A 21763-nucleotide genomic window follows, 5' to 3' on the forward strand; every position below is an offset into this window, starting at 1 on the left:
GATCCTTAATTTAATCACATCTGATTTTGCCATGTAATGTATTCACAGGTTCTGCGACTAGGAGGTGAACATCTTGGCTAAGCCACTATTCCATCTAACACAATTCGTTCCAGGATATCTGCAAAGTCAGAAATTGTGACTGTATTCATGCAAAAAGGTATAAGCTAGCGACTTGGCAAGAAAGCAGCCTGCCTCGTATACAGCAGTCATGTAGGGCTTCTGCCCTCAGGCCCCCTTTTAGGCTTTCACTCTGTGCTGGGTTACTTAGTGTCTCTGTTCATTCTTTCTTTTTTATGTAAATGTACTTATTTATTAATTTTTGGCTACGCGGGGTCTTCGTTGTTGTGAGCGGGCTGCTCTTTAGTCGTGGTGCACTGGCTTCTCCTTGCGGTGGCCTTTCTTTTTGGGGAGCACAGTCTCTAGAGCTCAGGCTCAGGAGTTATGGCGCACGGGCTTAGTTGCCCCGAGGCACGTGGGATCTTCCTGGCCCAGGGATGGAACCTGTGTCCCCTGCTTTGGCGGGTGGATTCTTCACCAGTGAACCATGAGGGAAGTCTGCTGTTCTTAAAATGAGACAAATTGTCCTTCCTCTTAGGGTGAGCAATGGGGCTTTTTTATCATCCGTGTGAACCAGAAGTCCCAAATATAAAAGCTACTTTAGGAACATCATGAAAGCTGGCACACAGTGAGTGGATAAATACAAGCCAACAAATAAGGTTTATGTTTGGACCTGTATCAGAAGGAAAAATAACAGACCTGTGGAGATTAATGAGACCATGTCTCAGAAAACCTTTGAGCTCTTTGGAGGAAAAGCGCTTCGTAAACGCAAGCATTTCTACACCCCTCCTCACCTTTTTCACCCAGTAGCAGCTCTGGTGCCTTTTTATTCCTCATACCTATCACAGCAGCCTGTAATTATCGGAGGTAGTAATTGTGCTTGGGTGGAAGGGTGGTGGGGGGAGGCGAAGATACCTTGGTAAGAATATAGGGGTAAATGCTGGATTAGTGTTGGGGGAGGGCCTGACCCATGAAGTCACAGAATCTGAAAAAACAGCTCTTTTCTCGTGTTTCCAGAGCCTTCAGAACTAGTATACATACATTAGACAGTCATCTCACTAATAGAATCTCCCCTAAAGAAATGCTCAGAAACGTAGACTAGGACATAAACCAGAGATGTTTGTCAGCGTCATTTGTAATTGTGAAAGACTGGAAACGACCTCAGTGTTGCTTCCTACAGTTGGAAATGGTTAGATACATGACTGCATGAAACTCCTTGTAGTATTATGCCGCTGATCAGCACCTCGATGAACAATTTTTAACAGTGTTAGGAAATGAGTCTGATCAAGTGTAAAAGAAAAAAGCAAGACTGCTTTCAATGTGAACTGTGTTCTCAGCAACATAATGTACTGCTAAGTAGGAAAAGAGGAGTTAAGAAAACATCAAAGGATGCACCAAATATTACCACTTGTTTCTTCTGCTTGGTGGAATTCTGGATGTGAATTCAGTAACCCGGGGAGGCTGTGTTCTCTTGCTTATTGGGTTGTCATTTCCTAGGGATGATGTTAACATGTTGGTTTGTTCTTTTGGTATTTGCCTTGCTTTCAGGAAGAATCAGAGAGCTGAAGTATTAAAATTTAGGACAAAACCATAGCTGGTGAAGGACTTCCCTGGTTGCCCAGTGGTTAAGAATCTGCCTTCCAATGCAGGGCATGCAGGTTTGATCCAGATCCCACATGCCGTAGGGCAACAAAACCTGTGAGCCATAACTAGAGAAAGCCCGAGCACCACAGGGAAGACCCAGCGCAGCTAAAATTTTCAAAACTAAAAAAAAAAAAAAAAAAAAAAAATAGCTAATGAGTGCTGAGATTTACTATTACAAATGTTTTTGAAATTTCTTTGAAAAGTGGTAAGAATGGAAGTGAAGATGATGGAACAGTCTAGTTTCTCTGCCTCCCTTCCTATAAATTTAGCTATTTCTGATAAGTTAAATGAAACATTTTCCCTGGCGTGCAACCTCCTTGGTCATGAGAGCTGGTCTTGCCCACCCAGAACGTCCAACCCAGCTCCTATAGTGGAGGTCAAGGTCCTTCCCACCACATGAATGGGGCTGAGAGGTGAGTATACTCAAAGGCAGTGGCTATGGGTCACCTTAAATTCCACCTGAGGGGGGCTGCCTGCTCACTGCTCTGGGGCCTAGGCCTCCCCGTGTCTGAAAGAGCTATTCGGATATGGAGAGTCTGACCTTGAGATCAGTCTAAGCCTGCTCACCCTTTTCCAATCGCCTAAGACTTGAGCCAAGAGGACATTTTGCATCCTTGTCACCTGGCCCTTTCCTGCATTCTATCTACTTCAGTGACTCAGGCTCACCCAGAGCTGACACTGGCCGTGGGTTCCTGACAGTCTGGGATGTATTTGTTTCTTTCTTTTTAAATATTTATTTATTTTTATTTTTTTGGCTGTGTCGGGTCTTGGTTGCGGCAGGCGAGCTCTTAGTTTTGGCGTATGGGATCCAGTTCCTTGACCAGGGATAGAACCCTGGCCCCCTGTATTGGGAGTGCAGAGTCTTAGCCACTGGATCACCAGGGAGGTCCCTGGGATATGTTTCTGAGCAAGGGAATTCTGACCTCTAGAGTGAATCTACATGAGTGGTTTTTACCTACCATCTGCCAGTCAGCTCCAACTTTGCTTCATAAATGAGAACTTTTGTATATCATGGTCCAACCACCATATTTTTCCCAGCAGCAGGCCTGGAGTTTCTGTGGCCTTGGTGTTGTTTCTGCTTGAGAGGTTTAACTGACAACACAGCAAAGCAACTTAAAAATAGCCCAGGAACTGCCTCTCTCTGACGCCAAAGATCTGCACCTCTCTCCCCTGGGCCTACCTGTCCTGGGACTGGGGCCCTGCCCTCCCGCCCCCCAGGTGGCTGAGTCCAGGCTGAATCCTCCTAAGGACCAGGAAAGGGGCCGTGGGGGATCCTGGCCTTTTCGCACTCATAGGAGACCCTCTCGTATATATCTTCTAAAAGTGTCTCTGGTCATAGAGTGGTTTTCTCAGACATGGTACAGTGATCACCTCTGGATGATTTCTCATTGCATCTGTAATGCCAGGCTCTATGCTGGGAAGTGATGTTGGAATATGATGAAAAGCCAGGACCTAGCTGCTTGTGGGCCGTAAATTCAGCCTTTAACTTTAAAAATCGGTGTTTTATTGTGAAATGTGTATTCTTATAGCATATTACATAATCTCTGTTGGCAGGTAGTATAGTATGTTTAAAAAAAAAAAAAAAAGCCTGGGCTCTGGAACCAGACCACCTGAGTTAAACTCTACCCTATCCAGTTAGAAGCTGGGTGAGCTTAGGCCTGTTCCTTAATATCTCTGGTCACTAGTTTCCTTGTTTGTAAAATGGCTTGATAACGTCAGACCTACCTTAGAGACTGTAATGAGGGGTTGTATGAGGGGGTTTTTAATATTTAAGTTATTTATTTGTTTATTTTTGGCTGCACTGAGTCTTCATTGTCGCGTGCAGATTTTCTCTAGCTATGAAGAACAGGGGCTACTCTCTGGTAGCAGTGGACAGGCTTCTCATTGCAGTGGCTTCTCTTGTTACAGAGCATGGGTTCTAGGCTCACAGGCTTCAGTAGTTGTGACTCAAGGGCTCTAGAGCGTGGGCTTCAGTAGCTGTGGCACTCGGGTTTAGTTGCTTCGAGGCATAAGGGATCTTCCCTGACTGGGGCTTGAACCCATGTCCCCTGCCTTGGCAGGCAGATTCTTAACCACTGGACCACCAGGGAAGTCTGGGTTATATGAGTTTTAAATGTGGAAAGCATTTAGAACAGTGCTGAGGATAGAGGAAGCATTGAATAATAATGGATATGTTCTTTGTTAAATTGTAAAATATGGATAACACAAAATTTACCATTTTAGTCGTTTCTAGGTGCTCAGCTCAGTGGCACTAAATGCATTCACATTTGTGGCCATCACCACCATCCACCTCCAGAACGTCTTCATCTTGCAGAACTGGGGCTCTACACTCATTAAGTAACGACTCCCCATCCCGCTCTGCTCCCAGCCCCTGGTAACCACCGTTTTATGAATTTGACTCTCCCACGTTCCTCATATAAGTGGAATCCTACAGGATTGTCTTTTTGTGACTGACTTCTTTCACTGAGCCTAATGGCCTCAAAGTTCATTCATGTTGTAACAAGTGTCAGAATTTCCTTCTCTTTTAAAACTGAGTAATATCACATTTGTGGGGCTTCCCTGGTGGCTCAGCGGTAAAGAATCCACCTACAGTACAGGAGACGTGGGAGACATGGATTCAATCCCTGGATTGGGACGATCCCCTGGAGGAGGAAATGGTCACCCACTCCAGTATTCTTGCCAGGAGAATCCCATTGACAGAGGAACCTGGTGGGCTGCAGTCCATGGGATCACAGAGTTGGACACAATAGAGCACACACGCATGCAATATCACATTGTCTACACGACATTCTGTTTATTCCTTCATCTGTAAATGGGCATTTGAGCATTTGAGTTGTTCCCACATTTCAGCTACAGCGAATAATGCTGCTGTGAACACAAGTGTACAAATATGGGCCCAAGTCCCTGCTTTCTCTTCTTTTGCCCAGAAGTGAAATTGCTGGATTCTCTAGTAATTCTGTGTTTAATGGTGTTAGGAATCATCCTACTGTTTTTCATAACAGCTGCACCATCATTCTCATGGCTTTAAATACTATCTACCAGCAGATGAATTCTATACAACTTCATACCTTTCCTGAGCTGTAGGTGAAGTGAAAGTGAAAGTCGCTCAGTTGTGTCCGATTCTTTGTGACCTCATGGACTATACAGTCCCTGGAGATCTCCAGGCCAGAGTACTGGAATGGGTAGATGTTCCCTTCTCCAGGGGATCTTCCCAACCCAGGGACTGAACGCAGTCTCCCGCATTGCAGGTGGATTTTTACCAGCTGAGGCACCAGGGAAGCCCAGCATGGAGGGAGGTAGGGAGCTGTAGGTAGATGTACACAATTGCCTACTTGGTCTTGTCAGTGTGATTTCTCACGGGCATCTTGAGGTTAAATATGTCCCAAACTGCACCTCTTACCCCACCCTGCTCTTTTCTGTTTTGGTAAATGACACTAACTGAGCATCTGGTTGCCCCAAATAGCTTTTAAGCAGGACCAGCTATAGAATTTGCCAGACCTGGTGCTACATGAAGATGGGCAGGAACAGAGTGGTGAATTCCGCCTCCTTCCAGGGCTGTGCCCCCGTCCCCAGTGTACTGGCCATCCTGGGGGCATTGAAGCCTCTGTGCTGGGACCTGCCCAGTACCTGGATCCAGGGTGGCCCTGAGCCTCCACTGAGGTCCCCACCAGCTTGGGGTGGGGACATCTCTTGGCACTGATCACACCCCCATGAAGCTGGCCGTGAATCCTTCAGTGAATCTGGGATTCCTTTTTTCCTCACCCTCTAAGTTCACTTTATCATCAAGACTTATGAGTCCGACCTCTGAAATCCATCTCAGCTCTTTACTTCCCTGTCTCTCCTGCCAGGATGAGCATCCAAGCTACCATCACTTCTCTCAACTGTTAAAAGCCACCCGCCTGGTTTCTTTCACTCACACTTGACTCTCCCCCTACATTCCACACACAAGCCGATGTGATTGTCTCCAAAAATAAATGAGTCCATGTTTACTGCCCAGTTTTAAAACATTTGTGGGCTCCTTGCCACATTTAGAATGAGATGTCAGCTTCTCACCAAGGCATACAAAGCGGGTGATTTCAAAGCTCTGTACGCTCTTCTTTGCTTTTCCAGGCATGGCTTCCTGTTTTCTACACTTTGAAGATGCCAAGGCTGGAATGGTCTCAGGACAGAGTTTTTCCACCTGGCACCACTGACATTTTAGATAACCCTTTGTCTGTGGGTTTGTCCCTGGCATGGTAGGTCAGCAGTATCCCTGACCTCTAACCCTTAGATGCCGGTGGCACCACCCCCAGCCACCGCTTTTGAGGACAGAATGTCCCTGGACGTTACCAAAAGTGCCCCCAGGGCAACCCGCTTCCTGTGCTTCAGAACCTTCCCTGGAGCCCTAGAGCCCTGGTTCCTCCCCCGGCTGGATCATTGCCCCCGCACGCCCTCTACCGCTTTCACTGGTTGCATCTCCTTGTCCTTCGAAGAGCAAAGAAGCCTCTTGCCAGGCGGGAGACCTGGGTTTGATCCCTGGGTTGGGAAGATCCCCTGGAGAAGGGAACTGCTACCCGCTCCAGTATTCTGATCTGGAGATTTCCGTGGACTGTATAGTCCATGGGATTGCAAAGTGTTGGACACAACTGAATGCCTTTCACTTTCACTGATCAACCAATATAAAGTTGTCTCTCAGTCACACTCTATTTAGATTACTATCTGAATGCTCACCAGTCTCTGATTTCTCTCTTGTTTAATTATGTGTTTGCTTACTTTCTTCTGTCCCTCCTCTCCAGCCCCCACCAGGATGCAAGCTTTTTAGAGTGGTCATGTCCATCATTTTGGTTGAGTGCTGTATTCCTGACACCTGGAGTGGAACCTGGCATATGGTAAGTGCTTAGTGTATCTTTGGGCTCCCCAGGTAAAGAACCCACCTGCCAATGCAGGAGACATAAGAGACTCAGGTTCAATCACTGGCTTGGAAAGATCCCCTGGAGACGGGCATGGCAACCCACTCCAGTATTCTTGCCTGGAGAATTGCATGAACAGAGGAGCCTGGTGAGCTACAGTCCATGGGGTGACAAAGAATCGACACAGCTGAGTGACTGACACTTTCACTTCACCTCCTGTACCAGTGTAGGACGGTTCCCTTTTCTACATATCCTCTCCAGCATTCATTATTTTTAATGATGGTCATTCTGACTGGTATGAGGTAGTATATCGCTGTAGTTTTAATTTGCATTTATTTAGTGATTAGCATTCACTTTCATGCATTGGAGAAGGAAATGGCAACCCACTCCAGTGTTCTTGCCTGGAGAATCCCAAGGACAGGAAAGCCTGGTGGGCTGCCGTCTGTGGGGTCGCACAGAGTCTGACACGACTGACATGACTTAGCAGCAGCAGCAGCAGTAATTAGCGATGATGAGCATCTTTTCCATGTGCCTACTGGCCATTCGTCTTTGGAGAAATGATTAGGTCTTCTACCCATTATTTGATTGGGCTTTTTGGGTTTTTTGTTATTGAATTGTATGAGCTGTTTGCATATTTTATAATTTCAGCTCTTATAAATTCACAAAACACTTTGAAACTCATGCTTGTTTCTGTGTACTCATCAGGCCATTTTCATTTCTATCCAGTTCTTCCTCTTCTTTCCTTTTTATAACCTCTACTTTCCCTTTCTGATCCCCATTTCTGCTCTTTTGTCTCTTTTCTTTCTTTTGGTATTTCCCACATTAATTTGATTCAACATCTTTCATAACAGAAACAAAGACAAGTCAAACATGACACAGATAAAGTTTTGGTGAAGTTGAATCAAGCAACAAGATCTCATGGTCAAGTTCACTGGACTTCGCATAGCAGCCAGGACACAGAGGATCCCAATTGCCTGGGAACCAGACAGGACATCCCTGGGGGGAATCCCGGTGGCCTCTTGCTCCGTCTCTTTTCCCTCCTTCACTCTGAGTGTTGGCTTCTTTCTTCTCTCATTACGGCCAAGACCCCTGTGCCTCTTTATTTACCTGGTGAGAAACATTATTTCCATCAATATCTCCATAGACTTTTATTGAAGAAACCTGGCAGATTGAGCTAAAATGTCTTTATCCCAAATTCAAACAAACCATTGGGGAAAGAATTCCTTGGCTCAACTTGGGGAGGAGTCTTTGTTGACTGTCTCCATGTTCCAGACACCTCTAGGTGATGAGGATACGGCAGACAACAGGACAGACACAATTCTGTTGTCATGGAGCTTACATTCTCCGACACTGTACTTGCTCTATGTTTATTACTAAATGCGTATCAAGAACCAGGTCCTTACCTTGTGCCAAAGATATAGCGAACAAATCACACAAGCATAATTGTATATGGTGATAGGGTTAATTTTTTAAATACTTATTGTTTATTTGGTTGTGCTGGGTCTTAGTTGAGGCATGTGAACTCTTAGTTGCCACATGTGTGAATAGTTCCCTGACCACGGTTCCCTAAGAATAGTTCCCTGACCAGGGTTCGAACCCGGATCCCCTGCCTTGGAGGGGGGAGTCTTAGACCACGAGGAAGTCCTGGCTGATAGAGTTTTCATCAGGTTTCTCCAATGTGACTCTTTCCCTCCCCATTTCCGTACTGTAAAGCTGCTGTATTTAAGAGGTGAGGGTTGGTGTGCTTCACTTCCTGGGCAGTGTGTTTTGTTCTTCATGGCTTTATTGAGGTACAATTTACATACGACAAAATTCACCCATTTTAAGTGAACAGCTCATGCATTTTAGTAAAAATTGATATAGTGTACCTGAGGAAAATGGTCTTGGAGCTGACACCCTAAGGATGCAGAGGATTTAAACAGCCAAAGGCAGGGGAGGACTGTTCTAAGCAGAGGTCACAGCAATGTGCCAGCCCCTCCTGGGAGCGTGGTGTGTTTAGGGAACTTGGGTGAGTCCTGAACCACCTAAAAAAAATAGGCTGTGTCACCATCCTTCATTCAATATGCTCATAAATATTTTCCTCAGAACATTTAAAAGTCAACAGCATTTTATTGCCCAAATGTGTAAATTCCAGTTCTGTGAAGCACATGTCTCTCTAAAACAACTCCATCCCTGTTGGTTTATCCAAGGTTTTACTGTAGCAGTGTAAATATTAGGATAGTAAAATTCAGAATGGTCCCTGAGGGGAGAATAAAGGTGTTAATAAGATTTCCCCCCCTTTTTAGGTCTTGTTTAAATGAGAATGTAAAGTACGTGTACTATTTCCTCTCTAATTTATTCTCCTTTGGAACAAACCCACCACAACAAAATGAGAATGGGAAGGTGATTCAGAGGCAGAAGAAGGGAAAGGAACTATACTTAGAAAGATATCGTTTTACAAGCTTAGAACCTGAAAAAAATCCAGTTAGCAAAAACACTGAAGAGCTGTTTCCACTTAGAAATATCTATGCAGAAAGAAGATAATAAAACTGATTTGATGAACATATAGTATTGTCTTTGCCACAAGCCAACTTTTATTATTTGATGCTTTCCACATTAATACATGTTTATTGTAGCAAGTGAAATAAGTGTATGAAGGCGAGACTGGTCATCTCCTTAATACTTCCCGCCTCTCCTCACGTTCCCTTCCCTGCCACACCTCTGTCCTTGTTCCTGTAACTATACTTCATGTTCCTGTGCGATTCAGGAGAAATGAACTCTGAAAGACTCTTCTGAACTGGAGGTTGTCATGATAATGCTTCTAGAGTTGCTGGGAAACACCTGAAGGGAATGTTCACCCAAGAGGTACCTTGTGTTGACAGAGTAGGGATAGAATTGAAAATCCAGTGCTTTGTTTATTTTTTCTTGGCTCACTGCAGGTGGCTGGCATCTCTGCCCCTGGCTAGGCTTTCTGAACTCCCTTGTCACTATTAGAAGCTTTGCTTCTGAATGGTAGACCCAGCTGGAGCTGTGGCAGCAGAAAGACCTGGGTTCAGATCCTGGCTTTGCCTCTTATGGTCTCTGTGATGTTAATAAATTTTGTAATGAACCCTTCCTAGGTCATGGAAGCAGCATGACTTCATATTTGAAACAGAGACCTAGTACCTATCTCTGGGGTGTTTACAGTACCTACTCTTTTTAAATAAACATTTATTTATTTGGCTGTGCTAGGTCTTGATTGTGTTACATGGAATCTTTGATTTTCGTGAGATCTAGTACCTTGTCCAGAGATCCAACCCGAGCCACCTGCATTGGGAGCACAGAGTCTTAACCACTGGACCACCAGGGAAGTTCATTACAGTACCTACTTTTCAATCTCCCAGGTTATTGGATATCTCTGACGTCTTAGGATCCACAGCCAGAGACCAAGGCAAGTCGTATTTAAAGTGTAACAGGGGACTGAGAAGTTGGGCCTAACGTCTGTCTGTGAAACCAAGTGTCATAAGATAGGGAGGAAAGGAAGAGAAAGTATAGACTTGAGAATGTTAGTGGGGACTTCCCTGGAAGTCCAGTGGTTAACACTCCATGCTTCTGCTGCAGGGAGCACGGGTTGGATCCCTAGTCAGGGAAGTGGGATCCTGCATGCCACATGGCCAAAAAGAAAATACATGAATAAATGGAAAGGTATTTTTAAAAACCTTAAAAAATATTAGTGGGCTGAAGTGGATTTGGAGTACTCATTTTGGAAGGAAGGAAGGTATCCAGGAAATGAAGGTTGGGAGATGTAGAGATTGTTAGAAAGATGTTGAGACTGATCGGGCAGTTGGACTTCCAGTTTTCCTCTTCATTAGTTATGCATAGCTCCCATCAACAGAGGCAGGGTCCTGCTGTGGCAGACCTTTCTTATTAATGACCCAGTGGAATAAAAGATTCCATGGAGCCCTGAGTGTCCCCAGAGGAAGGGATTGGGTCTGCCCAGTGCTTTAAGTTTGTTCTGCAGTTTAGTATACATGTATGTGTGTGTGTGTGCCTGACCAGTCACTCAGTCATGTTTGACTCTTTGCGACCCCCATGGACTGTAGCCCACCAGGCTTCTTTGTCCATGGGATTTCCCAGGCAAGAATACTGGAGTGGGTGGCCATTTTCTTCTGCAGGGGATCTTCTTGACCCAGGGACTGATGATCTGCAGTACAGGTGGATTCTTGACCACTGTGGAAGTGGTCCACTTGACCACCAAGGAAGCCCTAAGTTTAACGTAACAGTGGTCTAAAAGCAGAGAAGCCCAATTAAGGACAAGTGGCAAACTTTGCCAATGTTGAGAGGGCGGTGAGCATAAACATTGACAACTGAAAAAATTAAAAACGAGAAGATCGTGTCAAAGAATTCATCCACATGAGGACAAAGGGCAGCACCCAAACACAAAAACTTGGATATTTACAGGTATACTTTGGAGCTACTGCAAATTTGGTTCCAAATTACTGCAATAAAGTGAATATTGTAATAAATCGAGTTGCACACCTTTTCTGGTTTCCCAGGGCATGTAAAAGTTATATTTACACCACACTATAGTCTATTAAGTGTGCAAAGCATTGTCTAAAAACATATATATACTTTAATGAAAAAATGTTTTCTTGCCAAAAATTATTAACCATCATCTCAGCCTTCCACAAGCTGTAGTAGTAACATGAGAGATCACGGATCACCAACAAATATAATCATGATGAGAAAATTTTGAAATGTTGTGAGAATTACCAAAAGGTGACTCAGAGACACAAGAGGAGCAAATGCTATTGGGACAATGGCACTAATAGACTTCCTCGATACAGAGTTGCCACAGATCTTCAATTTGTAAAAAAAAAAAAAATGACGTGTCTGTGAAGCACAATAAAATGAGATCTGCCTGTACACAAATGTCCAAAAGAGGGAAAAAAAATTGAAGAAAGATTCATCAGTTTATTCATTAAAACCGTAAATCACTTTAGGTATTTCAAACAGAGAGGGATTTAATACGGGGAATTCAGTCATAAAGCTGGTGGAAGAGCTGGGAGAGCTAAAAGGCGGAAGGTGATGTTACCCAGGGATCAGAAATTCAAGGAGCTGGGGACATGTTCCAAGCAGTTAGGGTCTGTATGTTGAAAGCTATTTGTTTACCTAGTGTTCTAAGAACAGCTCTGTAGCTTTTCTGGTCTTTGTGCTTCTCTAGTCTGTGGGTTAGATTATAATTTCAAGGCTTAATTTTATGGCTTGTACAACATGGAGTCCCTGTAGGGAATCAAGGCCATGACAATGATCTTGTAGTTACCAACAGGCTGTGAAAGCTGGTCCATGGCATCTTAAACTTTGACAAGCAGGTGAATCATACAGCTGGGCTCCCTTGGTTTTGCCTTGCTCTGATTCAGCCCAGGGTTTGTTTGCTGATGTTTATGTAAACCAAGGAATGGTGCACGTGCCCTTTCCTCCTGGGTGTGTTTTAGGGGGAGAAGTGCATCTGTGCTCCAGGTGTGAGTTTAATGTTCCCAGTAGCATGATCCGATGGCAGGGCTGTTGAACATTTCTGTGGACACTCAGGGTTCCGTGAGATTTTTTGTGTGCTTTCAATTTATTTATTTTTAATTAAAGGATAATTGTTTTACAATATTGCATTGGTTTCTGCCATACACCAGCATGAATCAGCCATAGGTATACATATGTCCCTTCCCTCTTGAACCTCCCTCCCACCTCTCACCCCTTCCCACCCCTCTAGGTTGTTACAGAACCCTGGTTTGAGTTCCTGGAATTATACAGCAAATTCCCATTGGCTATGTTACATACCGCGAGTCTTTGAAGGAAGCAGTTTGGGACCAGCTCAGTGGTGACTTTGCATAAAGAGGCGGAGAGGGGGCCGTTTTGGTTTCTAGAATGCTATAATGTTCTCTCTCAGGCTGGCATGCAGTGGCTCATTCCTCAGCCTCCTCCATCATCCTCCTGTGCCCTGGGTTGTCCCTTCCTGCTTTGCTTTCTTGGATTAGTCCTCCCTGCACATGGTGGGAACAGGGAACCCAGACCATCCCCCAGCTGGTCTTCCCATTGATAATAGCTCTAGTGATAGAGTCCGTGGTTCCTGTGACAAGTCTGTGGTTCCTGGGACAAGTGAGAAGTCTTCTGTTCTGAGTCTTCTGTCCATGCTTGCCACTCTGGACCAGGCTGATGGATCAATTCCCACAATTTCTACTGTCTTTACTCTTCCTTTAAGTGGGAAGATTCTGTATCAAAAAACACATATTTCTACTGAATTCTATCCCTAAGAACTTTCCAATCTCCCCAAAGTAGGGTCAAGTTCGCCAGCCTAAGAAATTTGTCCTGAACTTGGCTGGGTACCCCACTTGTCCTCCTATCTACCCGGCATGGGCACTGGGCTGTTCTAATCAAATTACTCAGTAAGGGTCTCCCCCAACCGTATCCTGTTTGCTCTCACATATAGATCTCTCCTTCACACTCTGTTACTGGTAAAAGCTTTTTCAGCAAGGGAGAGTTTACTACAATGGTCTTCTAAGCTCAGCTTGCCCAAGGAGGGGTGACATTCTGGGCAGCTTCTTAAAGAATATGATCAGAAAGCATGCAATTACCTCTCCTGAGTGTGATCCCTAGGAACTCCTAGACTCAAAAGTTCAGCCAGGCTGATCAAAGGGACACAATTTCTCCCATGCACTGTCATTGATGATTTGCAAAGCATTTAGAGCTTAACACACATTCTTAATTTGATCCTCACATTCAATATTTTTCCCAGATGACAAAAGAGAAGCTTGGAGATTAGGGAGCAGAGGGCTGGTTATATAATAGAAAGCTGGGCCAGAAATCAAGATACTCAGACGCTGACTTCTAGACCTTCTTTCTGTACCAAAGGACTAGCCTAGGAAGATGTAAAGAGTGTGGGTGCTTACAGCAAATGTGTCCTTGCAAAGGTCAAAAAGATGAATTTGCCAGAGCCTGGCAAGGGTACATTTTTGCAAAGGAAGCCTTATGTGAATGATGGAGGGGTGGGGTGGTGAAAGCAGAGGAAGACTGGGGAGGATCCCCTCGATAGAGGGAGATAGTCCTAAGAGTCCCATACATTTTCCAAAGATAGTGTCTTTTGATTCAAAGACATTAGAAAAAGCAGGTCTATTCTACATGATTGAAATAAGACTGGTTTGACTAAAGCCCTGATAAAGCTAGTTGAAGCATGGTACATGTTCGTCTCTCTGATGCTAAAACTTACACCTTGAGAGGGGAGGGAGGGCTTCCCTGCTGGCTGCTGCCAGTGCAGGAGACAAGGGTTCAGTCCCTGGTACAGGAAGATCCCACATGCTGCTGAGCTACCAAGTCCACGTACTGCAACAGCTGAGCCTGTGCCCTAGAGACTGGGAGCTGCAACCACTGAGCCCATGTGCCCCAGAGCCCATGCTCCACCGCAGAAGAAGCCACTGTGGTGAGAAGCCCAAGCACACAACTGGAGAGCAGCCTGCCCATAAACGAAGACCCAGCACAGCCAAAGATAAAATTATTTTAAAAAAATTTTTTTAAAAGAGGGGAAGGAGAGGAGACTTAAGATATATTAGTGTTTCTCTGCTGTGACACACCCCTAGACCTTACACTTCTGGCATGTTGGGAATTGCTGACCAATCCTGAATCTCCAGGATTCAGGACTTATCTGGGTTTGCCTGGAGGGCTGGCAAGGTAGATCCCAGGCCTAGCACCAATCTTGAAGGGCAGTCTTTTTTTAAAAAGATTATTTTATTGAAGTAGAGTTGATTTACAGTGACAGTGTTTGTTAATTTCTCCTGTACAGCAAAGTGATTCAGTTATATATATCTTCTTTTTTTTAATTAATTTATTTTTTATTGAAGGATAATTGCTTTACAGAATTTTGCTGTTTTCTGTCAAACCTCAACATGAATCAGCCATAGGTATACATGTATCCCCTCCCTTTTGAAACTCCCTCCCATCTCCCTTCCCATCCTACCCCTCTAGGTTGATGCAGAGCCCCTGTTTGAGTTTCCTTAGCCATACAGCAAATTCCCGTGGGCTATCTATTTTACATATGGTGATGTAAGTTTCCATGTTACTCTTTTCATACATCTCGCCCTCTCCCTCCCTCTCTCCATGTCCATAAGTCTATTATCCATGTCTGTTTCTCCACTGTTGCCCTGTAAGTAAATTCTTCAGTACCATTTTTTCTAGATTCCATATATATATGCGTTAGAATATGGTATTTCTCTTTCTCTTTCTGACTTACTTCACTCTGTATAATAGGTTCTAGGTTCATCCACCTCATTAGAACTGACTCAAAGGCGTTCCTTTTTATGGGTGAAAATCTGTATGCAGGTCAGGAAGCAACAGTTGGAACTGGACATGGAACAACAGACTGGTTCCAAATAGGAAAAGGAGTACGTCAAGGCTGTATATTGTCACCCTGCTTATTTAACTTATATGCAGAGTACATCATGAGAAACGCTGGACTGGAAGAAACACAAGCTGGAATCAAGATTGCCGGGAGAAATATCAATAACCTCAGATATGCAGATGACACCACCCTTATGGCAGAAAGTGAAGAGGAACTAAAAAGCCTCTTGATGAAAGTGAAAGTGGAGAGTGAAAAAGTTGGCTTAAAGCTCAACATTCAGAAAACAAAGATCATGACATCCGGTCCCACCACTTCATGGGAAATAGATGGAGAAACAGGGGAAACAGTGTCAGACTTTATTTTTCTGGGCTCCAAAATGACTGCAGATGGTGACTGCAGCCATGAAATTAAAAGGCGCTTCCTCCTTGGAAGGAAAGTTATGACCGACCTAGATAGCATATTCAAAAGCAGACACATTACTTTGCCAACAAAGGTCTGTCTAGGCAAGGCTATGGTTTTTCCTGTGGTCATGTATGGATGTGAGAGTTGGACTGTGAAGAAGGCTGAGCGCCGAAGAATTGATGCTTTTGAAGTGTGGTGTTGGAGAAGACTCTTGAGAGTCCCTTGGACTGCAAGGAGATCCAACAAGTCCATTCTGAAGGAGATCAGTCCTGGGATTTCTTTGGAAGGAATGATGCTAAAGCTGAAACTCCAGTACTTTGGCCACCTCATGCGAAGAGTTGACTCATTGGAAAAGACTCTGATGCTGGGAGGGATTGGGGGCAGGAGGAGAAGGGGACGACAGAGGATGAGATGGCTGAATGGCATCACTGACTCGATGGACATGAGTCTGAGTGAACTCCAGGAGTTGGTGATGGACAGGGAGGCCTGGTGTGCTGTGATTCATGGGGTCGCAAAGAGTTGGACACGACTGAGTGACTGAACTGAATATTCCATTGTGTATATGTACCACAACTTCTTTATCCATTCATCTGTTGATGGACATCTAGGTTGCTTCCATGTTCTAGCTATTGTAAATAGTGCTGCAATGAACAATGGGATACATGTGTCTTTTTCAATTTTGGTTTCCTCAGGGTGTATGCCTAGGAGTGGGATTGCTGGGTCATATGGTGGTTTTATTCCTAGTTTTTTAAGGAATCTCCATACCGTCTTCCATACTGGCTGTATCGATTTACATTCCCACCAACAGTGCAAGAATGTTCCCTTTTCTCCACACCCTCTCCAGCATTTATTGTTTACAGACTTTCTGATGAGGGGCATTCTGACCAGTGTGAGATGATATCTCATTGTAGTTTTGATTTGCATTTCTCTAATAATGAGCTATGTTGAGCATCTTTTCATGTGTTTGTTAGCCATCTGTATGTCTTCTTTGGAGAAATGTCTGTTTAGGTCTTTTCCCCACTTTTTGATTGGGTTGTTTGTTTTTCTGGTCTTGAGTTGTATGAGCTGCTTGTATATTTTGGGAATTAATCCTTTGTCAGTTGTTTCATTTGCTATTATTTTCTCCCATTCTGAGAGCTGTCTTTTCACCTTGCTTACAGTTTCCTTTGCTGTGCAAAAGCTTCTAAGTTTAATCAGGCCCCACTTGTTTACTTTTGTTTTTATTTCCATTACTCTAGGAATTGGGCCATAGAGGATCTTGCTTTGATTTATGTCATTGAGTGTTCTGCCTATGTTTTCCTCTAAGAGTTTTATAGTTTCTGGTCTTACATTTAGGTCTTTAATCCATTTTGAGTTTATCTTTGTGTATGGTGTTAGGAAGTGTTCTAATTTCATTATTTTAAGTGTAGCTGTCCAGTTTTCCCAGCACTACTTATTGAAGAGACTGTCTTTGCCCTGTTGTATATTCTTGCTTCCTTTGTAAAAAATAAGGTACCCATATGTGCATATGGGTTTATTTCCGGGCTTTCTATCTTGTTCCATTGGTCTATATTTCTGTTTTTGTGACAGTAACTTACTGTCTTGATGACTGTAGCTTTGTAGTATAGTCTGAAGTCAGGAAGGTTGATTCCTCCAGCTCCATTTTTCTTTCTCAAGAGTACTTTGGCTATTTGGGGTCTTTTGTGTTTCCGTATGAATTGGGAAATTTTTTGTTCTAGTTCTGTGAAAAATGCCATTGATAATTTGATAGGGATCATATTGAACCTGTAGATTGTGTTTGGTAGTATAGTCATTTTCACAATATTGATTCTCCTATCCAGGAACATGGAATATCTTTCCATCTGTTTATGTCATCTTTGATTTCTTTCATTAGTGTCTTATAATTTTCTGTGTACACTTCTTCTGTCCTCTTAGATAGGTTTATTCCTAGATATTTAATTATTTTTGTTGCAGTGGTGAATGGGATTGATTCTTAATTTATTTTTCTGATTTTTCATTGTTCGTATACAGAAATGCAAGTGATTTCTGTGTATTGATTTTGTATCCTGCAACTTTGCTAAATTCACTGATTAGCTCTAGTAATTTTCTGATACTATCTTTAGGGTTTTCTATGTACAGTATCATGTCATCTGCAAAGAGTGAGAGCTTTACTTCTTTTCCAATCTGGATTCCTTTTATCTCTTTTTATTCTGTGATTGCTATAGCTAAAACTTCCAGAACTATGTTGAATAATAGTGGTGAATGTGGACCCCCTTGTCTTGTTCCTGATCTTAGGGGGAATGCTTTCAGTTTTTCACCACTGAGAATAATGTTTGCTGTAGGGTTATCATATATGGCCTTTACTATGTTGAGGTAGGTTCCTTCTATGCCCATTTTTTGAAGACTTAATCATAAATGGTGCTAAATTTTGTCAAAGGCTTATTCTGCATCTATTGAGATGATCATATGATTTTTATCTTTCAATTTGTTTATATGGTGTGTCACATTGACTGATTTGTGTATATTGAAGAATCCTTGCATCCCTGGGATAAACCCAACTTGATCATGGTGTATGAGCTTTTTTATGTGTTGCTGAATTCTGTTTGCTAAAATTTTGTTGAGAATTTTTGCGCCTATGTTTATCAGTGATATTGGCCTGTAGTTTTCTTTTTTGTGATGTCTTTGTCTGGTTTTGGTATCAGGGTGATGGTGGCCTCATGGAATGAGTTTGGAAGTGTTCCTTCCTCTGCAATTTTTTGAAAAAGTTTTAGAAGGATAGGCATTAGATCTTCTCTAAATGTTTGATAGAATTCTCCTGTGAAGCCACCTGTTCCTGGGCTTTTGTTTTTTGGGAGATTTTTTTAATCACAGCTTCAATTTCAGTGCTTATAATTGGATTATTCATAATTTCTATTTCTTCCTGGTTCAGTCTTGGGATATTGAACTTTTCAAAGAATCTGTCCATTTCTTTCAGTTTATCTATTTTATTGCCATATAGTTGTTCACAATCGTCTGTTATAATCCTTTGTATTTCTGCATTGTCTGGTTATATAACCTCTCCTTTTTCATTTCTAATTTTGTTGATTTGATTCTTCTCTTTTTTTCTTGATGAGTCTGGCTAAAGGTTGGTCAATTTTGTTTATCTGCTCAAAGAACCAGCTTTTTGTTTTATTAATCTTTACTATTGTTTCTTTCATTTCTTTTTCATTTATTTCTGCTCAGATCTTTATGATTTCTTTCCTTCTACTAATTTTGGGGTTTTTTTTTATTCTTTTTCCAGTTTTAGGTGTAAAGTTAGGTTGTCTATTCAATGTTTTTCTTGTTTCTTGAGGTAGGATTGTATTGCTATAAACTTCCCTCTTAGAACTGCTTTTGCTGCATCCCATAGGTTTTGAGTTGTCATGTTTTCATTGTCATTTGTTTCTAGACATTTTTTGATTTCCCTTTTGATTTCTTCAGTAACCTGTTCATTGTTTAGAAACATGTTGTTTAGTCTCCAATTGTTTGTGTTTCTTATACTTTTTTTTTTGGTAATTGATATCTAGTGTCATAACATTGTGGTCACAGAAGATGCTTGATATGATTTCAGTTTTCTTATATTTACTGAGGTTTGATTTGTGACCCAAGACGTGGTCTATCCTGGAGAATGTTCCATGTGCACTTGAGAATAAGGTGTATTCTTCTGCATTTGGATGGAATGTCCTGAAGATATAAGTGAGATCCATCTCATCTAATGTATCATTTAAGACTTGCATTTCCTTATTAATTTTCTGTTTTGATGATCTGTCCATTGGTGTGGGTAGGGTGTTAAAATCTCCTACTATTATTGTGTTACTGTCAATTCCTCCTTTTGTGTCTGTTAGTGTTTGTCTTATGTATTGAGGGGCTTCTATGTTGGATGCATAGATATTTACAATTGTTATGTCTTCCTCTTGGATTGATCCCTTGATCATTATGTAATGTCCTTCCTTATCTCTTGTAATCTGCTTTATTTTAAGGTCTATTTTGTCTGATATGAGGATTGCTACTCCAGCTTTCTTTTGCTTCCCATTTGCATGGAATATATTTTTCCATCCTCTCACTTTCAGTCTATATGTGTCTTGAGGTCTGAAGTGGGTTTCTTGTAGACAGCATATATATGGGTCTTGTTTTTGTATCCATTCAGCCAATCTGTGTCTTTTGGTTGGAGCATTTAATCCATTTACATTTAAAGTAATCAGTGATATATATGTTCCTATTGCCACTTTCTAATTGTTTGGAGTTGATTTTGTAGATCTTTTTTCTTCTCTTGTATTTCTTGACTATATAAGTCCCTTTATCATTTGTTGTAAAGCTGGTTTGGTGGTACTGAATTCTCTTAACTTTTGCTTGTCTGAAAAACTTTTTTTTCCTCCATCAATTTTGAATAAGATTCTTGCTGGGTACAGTAATCTTGGTTGTGTATTTTTCCCTTTCAGTACTTTAAATATATCCTGCCATTCCCTTCTGGCCTGCAGAGTTTCTGCTGAAAGATCAGCTGTTAAGTGTATGGGGTTTCCCTTGTATGTTACTTATTGCTTCTCCCTTGCTGCTTTTAATAGTCTTTCTTTGTGTTTAGTCTTTGTTAGTTTAATTAATATGTGTCTAATTAAACTAACAAAGGCTATGTGTCTGGGCTTCCCTTGTAGCTCAGTCAGTAAAGAATCTACCTGCAGTATAGGAGACCGGGGTTCGACCCCTGGGTTAGGAAGATCCCCTGGAGAAGGAAATGGCAACCCACTCCAGTATCCTTGCCTGGAAAATCTCATGGACACAGGAGCCTGGTGGGCTGCACTCCATGGGGCCGCAAAGAGTAAGCATGACTGAGTGACTAACACTTAGTATGTGTCTTGGCGTGTTTCTCCTTGGGTTTATCCTGTATGGGACTCTTTGTGCCTCTTGAACTTGATTGACTATTTCCTTTTCATGTTGGGGAAATTTTCAACTATAATCTATTCAAAAGAGATTTTCTTTTTCTTTTTCTCTTCTTCTTCTGGGACCCCTATAATTCAAATGTTGGTGCATTTGATATGGTCCCAGAGGTCTCTGAGAGTGTCCTCAGCTCTTTTCATTCTTCTTACTTTATTCTGCTCTTCAGAAGTTATTTCCACCATTTTATCTTCCAGCTTACTGATTTGTTCCTCTGCTTCAGATATTCTGCTATTGATTCCTTCTAGATTATTTTTAATTTCAGTAATTGTGTTGTTTGTCTCTGTATGTTTATGCTTTAATTCTTCTCAGTTCAGTTCAGTCCCTCAGTCGTATCCGACTCTTTGCGAGACCCCATGAATCACAGCACACCAGGCCTCCCTGTCCATCACCAACTCCTGGAGTTCACTCAGACTCATGTCCATCGAGTCAGTGATGCCATCCAGCCATCTCATCCTCTGTCGTCCTCTTCTCCTCCTGCCCCCAATCCCTCCCAGCATCAGAGTCTTTTCCAATGAGTCAACTCTTCGCATGAGGTAGCCAAAGTACTGGAGTTTCAGCTTCAGCATCATTCCCTCCAAAGAAATCCCAGAGCTGATCTCCTTCAGAATGGACTTGTTGGATCTCCTTGCAGTCCATGAGACTCTCAAGAGTCTTCTCCAACACCACAGTTCAAAAGCATCAATTCTTCAGCACTTAGCCTTCTTCACAGTCCAACTCTCACATCCATACATGACCACAGGAAAAACCATAGCCTTGCCTAGACGGACCTTAGTTGGCAAAGTAATGTCTCTGCTTTTGAATATGCTATCTAGGTTGGTCATAACTTTCCTTCCAAGGAGTAAGTGTCTTTTAATTTCATGGCTGCAGTCACCATTTGCAGTGATTTTGGAGCCCACCAAAAATAAAGTCTGACACTGTTTCCACTGTTTCCCCATCTATTTCCCATGAAGTGATGGGACCAGATGCCATGATCTTCGTTTTCTGAATGTTGAGCTTTAAGCCAACTTTTTCACTTTCCTCTTTCACTTTCATCAAGAGGCTTTTGAGTTCCTCTTCACTTTCTGCCATAAGGGTGGTGTCATCTGCATATCTGAGGTTATTGATATTTCTCCCGGCAATCTTGATTCCAGCTTGTGTTTCTTCCAGTTAATTCTTCTGCTGCTAAGTCACTTCAGTCATGTCCGACTCTGTGCGACCCCATAGACGGCAGCCCACAAGGCTCCCCTGTCCCTGGGATTCTCCAGGCAAGAACACTGGAGTGGGTTGCCATTTCCTTCTCCAATGCATGAAAGTGAAAAGTGAAAGCCAAGTCGCTCAGTTGTATCTGATTCTTAGTGACCCCATGGACTGCAGCCTACCAGGCTTCTCCGTCCATAGGATTTTCCAGGCAAGAGTACTGGATTGGGGTGCCATTGCCTTCTCCGAGTTAATTCTTCTAGGTCTTTGTTAATTGATTACTGCATTTTCTCCATTTTGTTTTCAAGGTTTTTGATCATCTTTA

General features: G+C 42.7%; 1 long non-coding RNA gene across 4 annotated transcripts in view; it reads left to right on the plus strand.

The window, feature by feature from the left end:
• Positions 1-21763, plus strand: part of LOC109568005 (uncharacterized) — a 90688-nt gene that overhangs the window by 52069 nt on the left and 16856 nt on the right. For 3 of the 4 annotated variants that reach the window (XR_011570017.1, XR_011570019.1, XR_002182166.2), the window contains one exon: positions 6477-6569. This is a non-coding gene — a long non-coding RNA (uncharacterized lncRNA). Of the gene's footprint in view, positions 1-3924; positions 4076-6476; positions 6570-21763 lie in introns of all 4 variants that reach the window. The other variant, XR_011570018.1, reaches the window with a different exon arrangement.

Source organism: Bos indicus, chromosome 13 (assembly GCF_029378745.1).
Source record: "Bos indicus isolate NIAB-ARS_2022 breed Sahiwal x Tharparkar chromosome 13, NIAB-ARS_B.indTharparkar_mat_pri_1.0, whole genome shotgun sequence".
NCBI classification, from domain to species: Eukaryota; Metazoa; Chordata; class Mammalia; order Artiodactyla; family Bovidae; genus Bos; species Bos indicus.